Raw genomic sequence first — 13884 nt, 5'->3', positions numbered from 1 at the left:
TATGAAATTGGTCACTCGATCTCTGGACATAAATCAAAATCAATAAAATCTGTACATGGTCACTGGATCCTAGATGTACATGATGGATTCTTGATCTCTGGACGTAAATAGAAAGAAACAAAATCTGTAGTTTTTGCAAAAGCATTTCCTTTCAGATATTAATGGCACAAATTAACTCCATAGACTCTGAGCTGAGCTCTTGCAGCCGGCTGCTGCACGATAGGATGTAATTCATAAAAAAAACAGAGGACGTCTCATTTTGGGGGAAAAACAGTTTGGGTCGGTTGTAGTTCATTGTTTGTATTATAATATTTGGAAAGAGGTGTCATTTGATTTAAATGTCAATTCACTCTGAAGTTATTAATTCTGACTGAAATCTGCATGGCTCTTTGGAGCTGTGCACTTAGTTCTTCAAAACAGATAATATTATTATTATTATTATTATTATTATTATTATTATTTCCATTACCTGATGGACAACTTCAGTTTACGGACTGTCTGGTCCACACAAAGGCGACTCATGATTGGCATCTTTAAATGACTTTGAGAGGGGTTAATGAAGATATTGCGGACTTGTCGCTTCTGAAAACCAGCAAAGAAGATAACCAGCGAACAGCGGGTCAAAGGCTGCTTCGTTGCTTCGAGCTTCAAGCAGACCCACTGCATTCTGCAATCAACATAGAGAAATGATCATTTTCCTGATGAACACCTTCAAAAACAAAGGGTGCTCCGGTGTCCTGAGCTGAAGGACCGATAAGGGAATCATTAAGCAAAAAGGAAATTGTTGTCAGAGGATCAAATCATTTTTTAACGACACTTCCAACTGCTTGCTCCGGTTCTCACGGACCATGTTTGTTGTGGTAGAAATGTGCTGGCTGGCTTCTGCCCGTGGTGCATTCAGTGTGCCTCAGAAAAAATTGATGCAAGCAGGCAATGAGCAATGCATCACAGTTTCACACGTCAATTGAATCGATGCTCACTGAATGAATTGATGCACTCGCATCGCGCACATTTGTATCTAGATACCGATTCGTACCGATTAATTTCCACGTGTCTATTGTGTATCATTGGAATAGCTTTGTGTCAAAGTAGCGCTTACGCAGGAAAACTCAACTGAGGCACCCTACTTGTGAGGAAACATCAGCAATGACATTTTGGCCATGTGGCAAACTTCTCTGAACACGATCCAGCTGACAAGTGCCTTAGGTCTGAGGACATCAGGAACTGGAAGAATCCAAATGGATGCCCACATTTCACCTAGCTGTGGCAGATAGTTGGCATAATTTTGGTGACAGGGATAGACTGGCTGTGTGCTTGGGTGGTTGCTATCAGGTCCCAGTCCAGTTCTGTTTGGCTGAGTGTAGTGACCTGTGGGAGCTCCACATTCCCAGACCTGATATTTTGAATCTATGCCATGAATGATTATTTTGAAGATGAAAGAGGGTCCAGTCCAATACTACCAAGATGTACCAAATAATGGTACCAGTGAGTGTATAAATACACTCACTGGCAATAATTATGGAATCACCGGCCTCGGAGGATGTTAATTCAGTTGTTTAATTTTGTAGAAAAAAAGCAGATCACAGACATGACACAAAACTAAAGTCATTTCAAATGGCAACTTTCTGGCTTTAAGAAACACTATAAGAAATCAAGAAAAAAAGATTGTGACAGTCAGTAACGGTTACTTTTTTAGACCAAGCAGAGGAAAAAAATATGGAATCACTCAATTCTGAGGAAAAAATTATGGAATCACCCTGTCAATTTTCATCCCCCAAATTAACACCTGCATCAAATCAGATCTGCTCATTGACATTGACCCTATGCCATGACATTGAGCCTATGTGTCTTTTTTGCAAGGAATGTTTTTGCAGTTTTTGCTCTATGGCAAGATGCATTATCATCTTGAAAAATGATTTCATCATCCCCAAACATCCTTTCAATTGTCCAAAATATCAACATAAACTTGTGCATTTATTGATGATGTAATGACAGCCATCTCCCCAGTGCCTTTACCTGACATGCAGCCCCATATCATCAATGACTGTGGAAATTTACATGTTCTCTTCAGGCAGTCATCTTTATAAATCTCATTGGAAAGGCACCAAACAAAAGTTCCAGCATCATCACCTTGCCCAATGCAGATTAATCACTGAATATGACTTTCATCCAGTCATCCACAGTCCACAATTGCTTTTCCTTAGCCCATTGTAACCTTGTTTTTTCTGTTTAGGTGTTAATGATGCCTTTCGTTTAGCTTTTCTGTATGTAAATCCCATTTCCTTTAGGCGGTTTCTTACAGTTCGGTCACAGACGTTGACTCCAGTTTCCTCCCATTCGTTCCTCATTTGTTTTGTTGTACATTTTTTGATTTTTGAGACATATTGCTTTAAGTTTTCTGTCTTGACACTTTGATGTCTTCCTTGGTCTACCAGTATGTTTGCCTTTAACAACCTTCCCATGTTGTTTGTATTTGGTCCAGAGTTTAGACACAGCTGATTGTGAACAACCAACATCTTTTGCAACATTGCGTGATGATTTACTCTCTTTTAAGAGTTTGATAATCCTCTCCTTTGTTTCAATTGACATCTCTCGTGTTGGAGCCATGATTCATGTCAGTCCACTTGGTGCAACAGCTCTCCAAGGTGTGATCACTCCTTTTTAGATGCAGACTAACGAGCAGATCTGATATGATGCAGGTGTTAGTTTTGGGGATGAAAATTTACAGCGTGATTCCATAATTTTTTCCTCAGAATTGAGTGATTCCATATTTTTTTCCTCTGCTTGGTCTAAAAAAGTAACTGTTACTGACTGCCACAATCTTTTTTTCTTGATTTCTTATAGTGTTTCTTAAAGCCAGAAAGTTGCCATTTGAAATGACTTTAGTTTTGTGTCATGTCTGTGATCTGCTTTTTTTCTACAAAATTAAACAACTGAATGAACATCCTCCGAGGCCGGTGATTCCATAATTTTTGCCAGGGGTTGTATACAATACAAGAAATGCTTATATTTTATTGGGTGGTTCCAAATGTTTTACCCATTAATGTTTGTAAGAACATTGTGTTTAATATGATAATACCAGAGTATTGGAAGTTGTGTTCAGTGCATTATCAGGAAAAACAGCAGATGGTAGAAAGTGCTTCTGACCAACCAGAAGCTTCAGGGATGAAATCCCAGTGGCTCCTGTCTTTTGTTGATGTGCCCTTGAACCAAGAAATCAACTCCAAGTTCTTGCATTTTGGGTATGCTTTTAAATCTGCATCCAAGTCTGTAGTTGGTCCACATCCTGTAGAAATCTATCCACAGGCAGTGTGTTCCAGTGGATTCCAGTCACTGCAAAAGCATTCAATCATCTCAGTACTACATGAGGGATTGGTGTGGCGGTATCACATAGGAATGAGTCCATGTGCCAGTACAGGGCACATTCAATTGCCTAACTTGACGTGACCAAATTTGTCAAAGTTTGTGAATAAAAATTTCACATTTTCCTTTGTCTTGCTGGATCTTGGGCTATTCAGAAGGTTACAGATTCCAGTGTAAGAATTGTTGCTCATAAAAAATGTCAAATTGTGAGAATAGTTTCTGTTTGTAGTCTGTAGTCTGCAGGTTTGACTTATTTTTAATTTTATTAAAATTTTATTTTTATTTTTCCTGACCCTCCAAAAGAAAATCTAAGAAGTTTTGTACCCGACAGACTCCAAACAACAACTACATTAAAATCTATTAAAGGTGGTAAGTCAAAATATTCAATGAAATTTTATTTCCAATATAAATAATCCCCGGGTTTCTCCCTTTTTTTCACCCGGGGGTCGTCACAGCAGATCCGAGATGGACCTACCAGAACCTTCCACTGAGGAAGCAAGAGCACTAATCAACTTATTTATCCCTCTCAGGCTCAAATTAATTTTTAGTAACATGAAAAATCAGATATTTAGCTGTTGCAAATCTGCAGCGCCTGCCTTGAGAGGGTTATATCAATATAAATTAAGTATAAGCATAATTAAGTTTTAATTAAGCATATAAATTAAGTATAAATTTCCTAAATAAAGTTCCCAATACTCGATGCACACATATTTTGTTAGTGAAATATTTAAATCTGTGACTGTAGAACTTTGCCATCAATTCAATTCATGCCATTGTATGTTTTATATGTTCATATCAACCAGTTAATGTCATAATTATTATTAGCAGCAGCTTGATTTCTGTCCATTAATCTTGATGACTGAGCAAGACAAACGCCTACCTGTGTGCAGGTCATCTGTATGATTGTGTATGTGAAATCACGAACAGGTGTGATAAGACGTTTACATACATTTACATACATTCATTATGGACATGAATTCCAAGGCAAAAATCCACAGACACCTCCCCCAGCTCCTCCGGGGGAACCCCAAGGCGTTCCCAAGCCAGCCGAGAGATGTAGTCCCTCCAGTGTGTCCTGGGACTTCCCCGGGGCCTCCTCCCAGTGGGACGTGCCCGGAACACCTCTCCAGCGAGGCGTCCAATATTAGTTTTCAGTTATTTCTTTCAAAGAAATAACTGAAAGGTTCTTTATCTAGGGTATAATTATACAGCTATTATTGGAGAAAAATTAATGCACAACTTTGAATCTGTTTTGAGATTTCTCATATCAACAGTGGGTCAATCCAGGATCAGACATGTACAGGGTGGGCCAATAAAATGTTACCACTTTTTGATCGTACACAAGTTTTTGAAATGAGAACTTATTCGAAAATTTTATTTACAGACTTGTAACAGAAGCATCAAATTAACATTTGATACCAAAAGTTTCCCACTTTGTCTCTTGTTTTCCGCACAGTTCAATAACTGATGACATGTTCAATCCACGCTCCTCTTCTTTGGATTACAAAAGTGGTAGCATTTTACTGGCCCACCCTCTACACAAAAAACATCAAATATATGGTTGAATCCCCCTTACCAATCTTCAGCATGAACAGATGTTTTCCAGTAGCCTTCATCAATCTCATGGCAGACTTCTGGTTGCATATTTGTTGACAGAATTGGTAGCGTTCAGTCATGTTTGTTGAGCGCCTATCTGGGCGCAACTTTTAAGGACAGTCCAGAAGTATCATTTATAACCATTGTGTAGGCACAACAATTTAAATGCATACATTGTGATTTATCAAATCAATCTAGATGGCAAAATGTGCATATCTGTATGGGAACTTTGAGCCATGTGTGCAAACATTTTACAGATGGTAAAGTGAAGCCAGTGTGTGGCAGCATTGCACATATAATGATGCCCTTGATAGGGGAGGTGATGGTCTAGTGGTTAAGCTGTTGGGCTTGAGACCAGAGGATCCTTGGGTCAAATTCCAGCCTGACTGGAAAATCACTAAGGTCCCTTGGGCAAGGTCCTTAATCCCCTCCCAGCAGCACCCTGACATTGGGGTGAATGTGAAGCATTATTGTAAAGTCCTTTCAGCATCTGATACAGATGGAAAAGCACTATATAAATGCAGTCCATTTACCATTTATGCTTTGTGCTACTCAGTTGTAATGAGCACATTTAATTCTATTTAACACGTCACACGTGCTTTATCATAAATTTAAAAAATAGCATTTGTATTTGTGATATTGCATCATAATGATTCCACAGGGACTGTTGTATTCTTAAATATATATTAGCTGACTCGGATCTTGCATCAAATTGCATGTTTAATATTTCATCAGCACTGTCTGGCATTGCAGCTGCTGAAATGTAAATGTATTAGTGGTGGACATGACTGGATTATTGTGAGCATTTGGGCAAGGAGTGAAATCCAGTCTGCTACAACTGGCATAAAGCAAATCATTTTCCTCCTGCAATTTTAACTCTGTGGAGTCATTTGACGCACAAACACATCAAAGTCACATGACCGAATTAAGCGACCCTCCCATCAAGTCCCCCACACTCCCCCAAACTGACTTTCCATTTGAATGTGTGTTCAAAGTGCAGACTTCAACCTATTTACCATCCATCCATTTTCTTCCGCTTTATCCGGAGTCGGGTCGCGGGGGCAGCAGCTCAAGCAAAGCCGCCCAGACCTCCCAATCCACAGACACCTCCCCCAGCTCCTCCGGGGGAACCCCAAGGCGTTCCCAAGCCAGCCGAGAGATGTAGTCCCTCCAGTGTGTCCTGGGACTTCCCCGGGGCCTCCTCCCAGTGGGACGTGCCCGGGAACACCTCTCCAGCGAGGCGTCCAGGGGGCATCCAGAAAAGATGCCTGAGCCACCTCAACTGACTCCTTTCGACGTGGAGCAGCGGACCACCACCCCGGTCTGCCAATCCAGAGGCACTGTCCCCGATCGCCACACGATGTTGCAGAGGCATGTCAGCCAAGACAGCCCCACAACATCCAGAGACTTAAGGTACTCAGGATGGATTTCATCCACCCCAGGAGCCTTCAAGCTGAAGAAAGAGTCCTACTTATCTTTGTGTGTAGGTGGGACCCTAGAGGCAGCTGACAGGTACCAGCAGGCCAAGCGTGCCGCAGCCCGTGCGGTCACAGAGGCAAAAACTCAGGTCTGGGAGGAGTTCGGGGAGGCTATGGAGGAGGACTATCGGTCAGCCTCGAAGAGATTCTGGCAAACCGTCCAACACCTCAGGAGGTGGAAGCTCTCCACCAGCACTGTTTATGGTGCGGGTGGGGAGCTGTTGACCCTGACTGGGGATGTTGTTGGGCGGTGGAAGGAGTACTTCGAGGATCTCCTCAATCCCATCGTCATGTCTTCCGAAGAGGAAGCAGAGACTGGGGACTCGGAACCTATTTACCAGTTTTTAAATTTTCTTGACAGACCCAGTAAAACTTGAATAATGATTAGTCATTGTCGCCAGGCTTTTTACCTGATTATTATGGTAATGTGTGGAGTGGCACTTCCTGCTATCACTTCATCCAGCACGACATGAAGGGAACTTCTCTCCCTCTTTCCTCCTCTGTGCCTGGAGCAATTACAAGGGGGAAAAAAACATGACTTTCCCTTTATCAGTTGGTGGAAAACGCACAAATCGTCATACCTTGACGATTTAGCCAGCATATGCCAATCGTAATAAAAAAATGCTGGAATATGTCCATTAAATTAAGGGTAAGTTTTTTATAAGTTAAAAGCACGTTGAAGCTTGCTGATGTACGTCCTAATAAGCTGAGCTCCTCAAAACATTTAGGGCATGCTGAAAATTTTCAACGCATGCCATTATGTGACTCATATGTCCTGCACATGCTGGACATAAGTTGTAGGCAAGTTATGTGATTGTTGGCAAACGTTTCTTGTAAATTACTCATAAGTCTAAATACATCCTTAATGCTAACCACTGATTGGCTGAAACCTGCAGTCCTCATGCAGATCAGTTGTTTCATTCACACACGGAGTAAATCTGACCTGTTCATTTCAGTCCAAGAAAAAGAACACTTCAAGGAAAGTATTGAAAGGCCAGTATTTCTGACTGTAAAGGTGCCCTGACACTTGCATGACTTTGATGCATGCACTGTGTTGTGCAGGAGAGTAAACTGGCCTTTAACGGGTATAGACTGAACGTGAGGGGCGCCGGCTCATACAACTGCGCAAAGAGAATTTTGAAATGTTAAAAAAATCTTTCATGCATAAATGTCATGTAGCATGACGTGATGTGCTCACCAACACTACGTGCAGCTTGTCAAGTCAAGTAAAGAAATGAACAGAGCGAGTGATTGCGCCAGCGCACTCCATGAGAGAGCAGCTCATGTGAATGATTATTAGAGGATGTTAAATCTATCATAAACATACTTTTACAGCTGCACACAAGAAGGAAAGAACATGCAACTGTTTTACCAAGCCATGACAATGTAAACATGACAAATAATTACCTTTTTAGACGGCTCCAAAGGCTTTCTCCTACTCGTTCAGGGCGTGCATGCGAACGGCCCCGGCTGGAGCGGTCCTCTGTGATTGAGAAAGCGATTAGAGCTGTTTTCAGCCAATCTGCTACGTAATGATTATTTTATATATGCAGCGTCCAGCACAGAGTGAGTGGCAGCCAGTGGAACAAAGCGCTGCGTCCATCTGAGAACAAAGCAGGTGGAAACATCACAACAATGTGCATGCAAATGTGCAGATCAAAGTCGTGCAAGTATCAGGGGGTCTTAAGCTTCTGACTTCAACCGCATTTGTGTTTGCATCTGTAAAAACATATGCATTACATGCAGACGAGTGCACACTTCACAAATCAAACTCCTGGTTGCATCAGTTTCCAGGGTGAGTGAGAACAGTCTGGTCATCCTAATTACCGCTCACCCCACAGGGCAATTGGTGAAATTCCAGGAAAACTGTAATCAAAACCTCAGGCAGCAGGGTGCCGCAAAAAAAAAAAAACCTGCAGTTGATTTGAAGGCACGAAATTGCATATTCATGACCCCTGAATGTTGTGTGCTACAGCTACGAGGCCATTCACAGCATGAATTATCATACCGAGGAAAACATCTCAAATGTTTTCTCTGGAATGCTGGGAAGTGCTTCATTATTTAACAGATCGGAAGTAGCAGATGCAGTACAGCACGGCTGGTTCACTTGAACTGCTTTTGACACAGGTCACAACGCATTAGCCAAACCAGCCAAACCACACACCATTCTTTTTTTGTCCTGACCTTACATTACATTTAAGGCATTGTCTCCGCTTGAGTAAAAAAAAAAAAATCACTTCAGTTTTTGCTATTATTATGGGTAAACCAGGCTGTGCTATGACTTTATTTGAGCATTTTTCACTTGCTTTGTTCCCCTTACTGACCCATCAGCGTTAAAATGCTCAATTCATTAAAGCCCTGCCATTGTCCTTGAAATGTCAATTACATTTCAAACCAGTTCAGCAATTAAACACATCCTTGAAATAAACCATGCCATGTCCAAAAGCAAAAAGCTTTAGCTTTAATTGAGAATGTTTTCCAATCTGCATGAGTGTGAAATAGCTCAAGTAGAAAATGGGATTTTTGGCCAAAGTTATGTGAAAAAATTAGCTGCTCAGGGATATTATGACATTCTCTGCCCGGCCACATTCACATTCCACTGTCAAAGCAGAAAACTGAACATTATGGGAACAGTTCATCAGTGCAAAAAAGTAGAGCAACTTTATATTCAAAGATATTCAGCAATGAATGGTCACAGAAAAAGCTTAACAGTAAGTTTTTTTTTTTCTCAGAAGTCTGCAAGGACAGGATTGAAAACCATTTTTTTCTTTAACACTACCAAGGAAAGCCGGAATCATTTTGACTTTGAAAGGCAGGTGTTGTATGAGAAGAATTCAATTTCTTTTTCAATGTGAATTTTTGTCGTTGTAAGTCCCGACATGAATGTAATATTTTCCACGGTGAAAATCGGGACAAGTGCGTTCATGAATATGTAGGAATTATACATGTAATATGTGACCATGAAGTAATCAAATGTCATTTCCATGCTAATGTTGGATTTAATGTTTGTATCACACAAATGAAAATAAGATCTTATGGCTGATTCATTTATTCATGGATTCATTCATTCATTCTTGTGTTATGATCTGTTTTACATGCCAAATTTAACACTGCCGCTGTGACTCGAGCTCCACATCGTGGCGGTATCAAAATGATGAGTTTCCCAGTGGAAAAGCAGCTTTATTGCTCAAGAAATTCCACATATTCTACAAAATGATGATTTAGATTTTTACGCTTTAATCAAACCTTGCTGGAGAGCTGTCAGAAAAGCTCACAGATGAAGACTAAACTCTAAATAAGATGTATTTATCTTGAACTTCATGCCTGGGTCGAAGGTTTGCTTCATTCAGTCTCCAGTGAAGCCAACAAACAAGCAGAGAAAAGATAAATAGAAGAGTCACATGCAAAGACAAAGAAATGGAAAGCACTCGGATCAAAAGGCTCAAATGTGTCCTCGGAGAAATTAAATCACGTTTGGTTTGTGGATGTTATCTTTTTGTGAGCAGGAGTGTAAATGTCATACCATAATATTTGCGTTTTGCAAATATTGATAGATGCACAGCTGTGATGAGCTTGAAAGAATGCAGGTGCACCAAGTACGTCCATTTCCTTAGAAGAAGAACATACAAGAGTTTTGGTATTTCCAACATTAAAGTGGCATTTGCTTAGCAATGATGACCAAAAAACAACAACAAAAAAACCCTGCTGAAAATGCATTTGAATTTAGATGAGACTTTTCCCGACTTCAGAAGTGTCACAACTCGGGGTGTGAGGGCCAGATGCAGTCGAAGAGGGGGTATATTATAGTAATCAGTCATTTCGTCAGTGGGTGCTGTAGAGGAAATGATGTGTGATGTCAAACTCATTGAACATGAGACTGTGCTACCGGGCTGCAGGGCCAAAACCTGCCAGCAACACTAGATTTATTTTGGCAATAAAACTTCATGTACGACATGCTCCTCCATGTCGAAAGGAGTCAGTTGAGGTGGCTCGGGCATCTTTTCCCGATACCCCCTGGACGCTTCGCTGGAGAGGTGTTCCGGGCACGTCCCATTGGGAGGAGGCCCCGGGGAAGACCCAAGACACGCTGGAGGGACTACATCTCTCGGCTGGCTTGGGAACGCCTTGCGGTTCCCCTGGAGGAGCTGGGGGAGGTGTGTGTGGATCGGGAGGTCTGGGCGGCTTTGCTTGAGCTGCTGCCCCCGCGACCCGACTCCAGATAAAGTGGAAGAAAATGGATGGATGGATGGAAGTTCATGTACATAATATGTATATGCTATATCAGCACCACAGAGAGGTCGCCAGTGGACCTCAGTCTGCAGTTCATCTCCACCTAAAAGACACTAACCACATGTTTGAGGACAAGGAAGTTAAAATCTTAGCCAGAGAGAAGAAATGGTTTGAGAGAGGTGTCAAGGAAGCATTCTTTGTAAAACAGTTGAAACCCAGCCTTAACCGCGGAGCGGGTCTCAGACACGCTTTGTTCCCTGTTTATAATGTGGTACTCAGGTCAAAGCAGTTTCAGTCTTTTGTTCATGGTAATGAGTCATTCACGTCATCAGGAGAGAGTCGTCAAGGGAGCCATCAGGGGAGGCTTCCATCCCATCATTAGGAGAGTGCTAACTAGAGCACAATAGGTGCTAATTAGAGCTATTGTTTAGTCACTAGCCTATAGCAGTCAGCCTCTCGGTAGGTGGGGTCTGGTTAGGTTAAAAAACTCCAGCTTTTGTTGGCTTCTGGTTTATTCTTCTCTACAAGAGTCAAGACAGAAGTCAGACTACCAGAGCAAGAATTTTAGCTGAGGAAGCTTCTGTGATTTGAAGCGAAACGTCCTCACGTCAAGCAACCCTGTCCAGTCGAAGATTCAAGCTTCTCTACTATAAGATGTATACAGTGGGTAAAATGAGTATTGAACACATTGCTGGTTTTCTCAGTAAATATATTTCTAAAGGTGCTATTGACATGACATTTTCACCAGATGTCAGTAACAACCCAAGTAATCCAGACGTACAAAGAAACCAAAACAAATAACTACAGAAATTAAATTGTCTGTAATAAAAATAAATACAAAATAAATAAATATTGAACACACTTACTGAAATTTATTTAATTTACAAAAGCCTTTGTTGGTAATGAAGCTTCAAGACACCTCCTTTATGGAGAAACTAGTCACATGTATTGCTCAGGTGTGATTTTGGTCCGTTCTTCTACACAAACACTCTTCAAATCTTGAAGGTTCAGTGGACCTCTTCTTTAAGTTTATCCACAGATTTTCTGTTGGATTCCAGTCAGGTGATTGGCTGGGCCATTCTACCAACTTTATTTTTCATTCTCTGAAACCAGTTGAGCGTTTCCTTGGCTGTCTGTTTGGGATCATTGTCTTACTGAAACATCCACCTGCATTTTATCTTCATTACCCTGGTAGATTTTAGCAAGAATGTCTCAGTACATTTTTTCATTCATCCCTCCTTCAGTTATATGGTTTGTCAGAAAAACAGCCCCACACCATGAGGTTCTCACCTGTGATGTTTTTGGGGTGATGTGCAGTGCCATTTGACCCCCAAACATGGTGTGTATTACGCACTGGTGGGCACAGTTCCGCTAACTGCTAATTATCGAAGCCAACATTTTTGTTAGCAGATTAGCTTTTCAGATAACTTTGAAAACCATCATCGGACCAATTATCTTCCAATAAATTTAGTACTGATAACTTTCAGGCTGCCAACGTTTTTTGTTTTTTTTTGGTGGTGGTAAAGTGAATAAAGCTTAACAGCTAAAACATTTGTAAAGTCTGAAATAATAGATTTTAACACCTGCCTGTTACGTGTTTTGTAGCAGACAGACAGCTATAAGCAGCAGCGCTCAATCATCCTCTGCAGGCAGAGGAGAGCTAACTACAAGAGAGAAAGAAAAATGAGAGGAAAAAAGATCATTTATTTTCACATCACAGAGATTTGCAGACTATCACATGAGTCATGAACACGCAGACAGTTTTGACTTATGGTTAAATTTTTAAACAACTGAAATAACGTCACCTCTGTCATTTTACAAAGTGAAAATATCAGCTATATGTTTTAGTTTTAAAGTAATGCACTAATTTTGAAGGTTTTAGCATTGGCATCTGGTGAAAGTTTCATGTCGATCACAACTTTAGAAATATTTTTACTGGGAAAAAAAAGTGATGTGTTCAATACTTATTTTATCCGCTACCGAGGATAGCACAGTAAAGCACAAAACCTGTTTCCATTGTGCTCCTTTAGATGAAAAAAAAAAATCAAGGTAGAACAGATAAGCATGGGCAGAATAGGTCTAAAATACATGTAAATGTGTTGTGATTGTAGACTAAAATTTGTGACATAAAAATACTTTTACAACTTGTTGAGTTGTTCTTTATGATAAGCATGTTGATGAAATTTCCTGTGATATGGAGAGTGAACACGTAATACTGTACAATATACAGTATGAGCTACTAAATATTTGAACCACAAATAAAAAAGCAGACACATGCAAAATTGTTTGCTTTGCTCCCAGATAATTCTATCACATGGCGCCAAATGGGACAGAAAAACAAGGCAAAGTCTATAACATTAGAATGTATTTAATTGGCATTCTAATTTTAGATTTAAGAACAAATACATCTAATAAATAAAAACAGTTTGCTAATTAAGAGCGTTTAAACTTACCCAGTTTGCATGTGCAGTTTGCAGTGCTACAATCACTGATTTTTGAGAAGCATGTGGTTTGAGAAACAGCGAAATTGAGCACTTCACGCAAATGACCAGAAATGAAGAAGTTGTAGCTGTCCAGAGGTTTGTATGTTTTAATTGATCCAGCAGTGTTACGTCCACAGGTGTGCACATTATGCCACAGGTATGCACAATATGCCATATTCCACACAAGACCACTTAGAAATGCAGTCTATCCACAGATTGCCCTGCACTAAAAAACACAGACACAATCAACACTAATTTTCATAGCATCCATTCTGATTTGCTGCTGAGGGAAGTTCAAAATGTGGCTATAATTAGATTAAATATCCGACTGCATTTTCACCAGTTTCTCTTTGTGCAAGTCAGATGGAAGCGGGATTTTCTGCACTCTGGTGCGCGCGCACACGTAGGACCTGCACCGATGTAAACAGGCGCTGCTTCCCTACAGACCCTGCAGACCACTGAATCAGTGCTTACTCCTGGACACCCTAACATGAAGGGGATGAGAGTCTATGACCATTATGGTTAATTATTCAGTGTAGCCCATTTAATAATTTTCCTTCTGGACTCTACAACATTTAAAACTCAGGAGCTGAAAGCCATCAGGAGGGACGACACAAACTACTGTTCGTATGTTTGTGGAAACTTTTGACATGCTAGTTTGACCAGAAATTTTCCATCCCTCTATACGGTAGCGGGAAGGCATTTTTGGGGGGGGTGGGAGAGTGTTTATGATC

General features: G+C 40.7%; 1 protein-coding gene across 2 annotated transcripts in view; it reads left to right on the top strand.

Annotated features, from left to right (window-relative positions):
• The window catches only part of igsf21a (immunoglobin superfamily, member 21a), a 930426-nt gene that overhangs the window by 680713 nt on the left and 235829 nt on the right, over nt 1-13884 (top strand). The gene's annotated exons all lie outside the window — the stretch shown is intronic.

Source organism: Thalassophryne amazonica, chromosome 3 (assembly GCF_902500255.1).
Source record: "Thalassophryne amazonica chromosome 3, fThaAma1.1, whole genome shotgun sequence".
Lineage (NCBI taxonomy): Eukaryota > Metazoa > Chordata > Actinopteri > Batrachoidiformes > Batrachoididae > Thalassophryne > Thalassophryne amazonica.
This window is presented reverse-complemented; position numbering and strand designations above follow the sequence as displayed.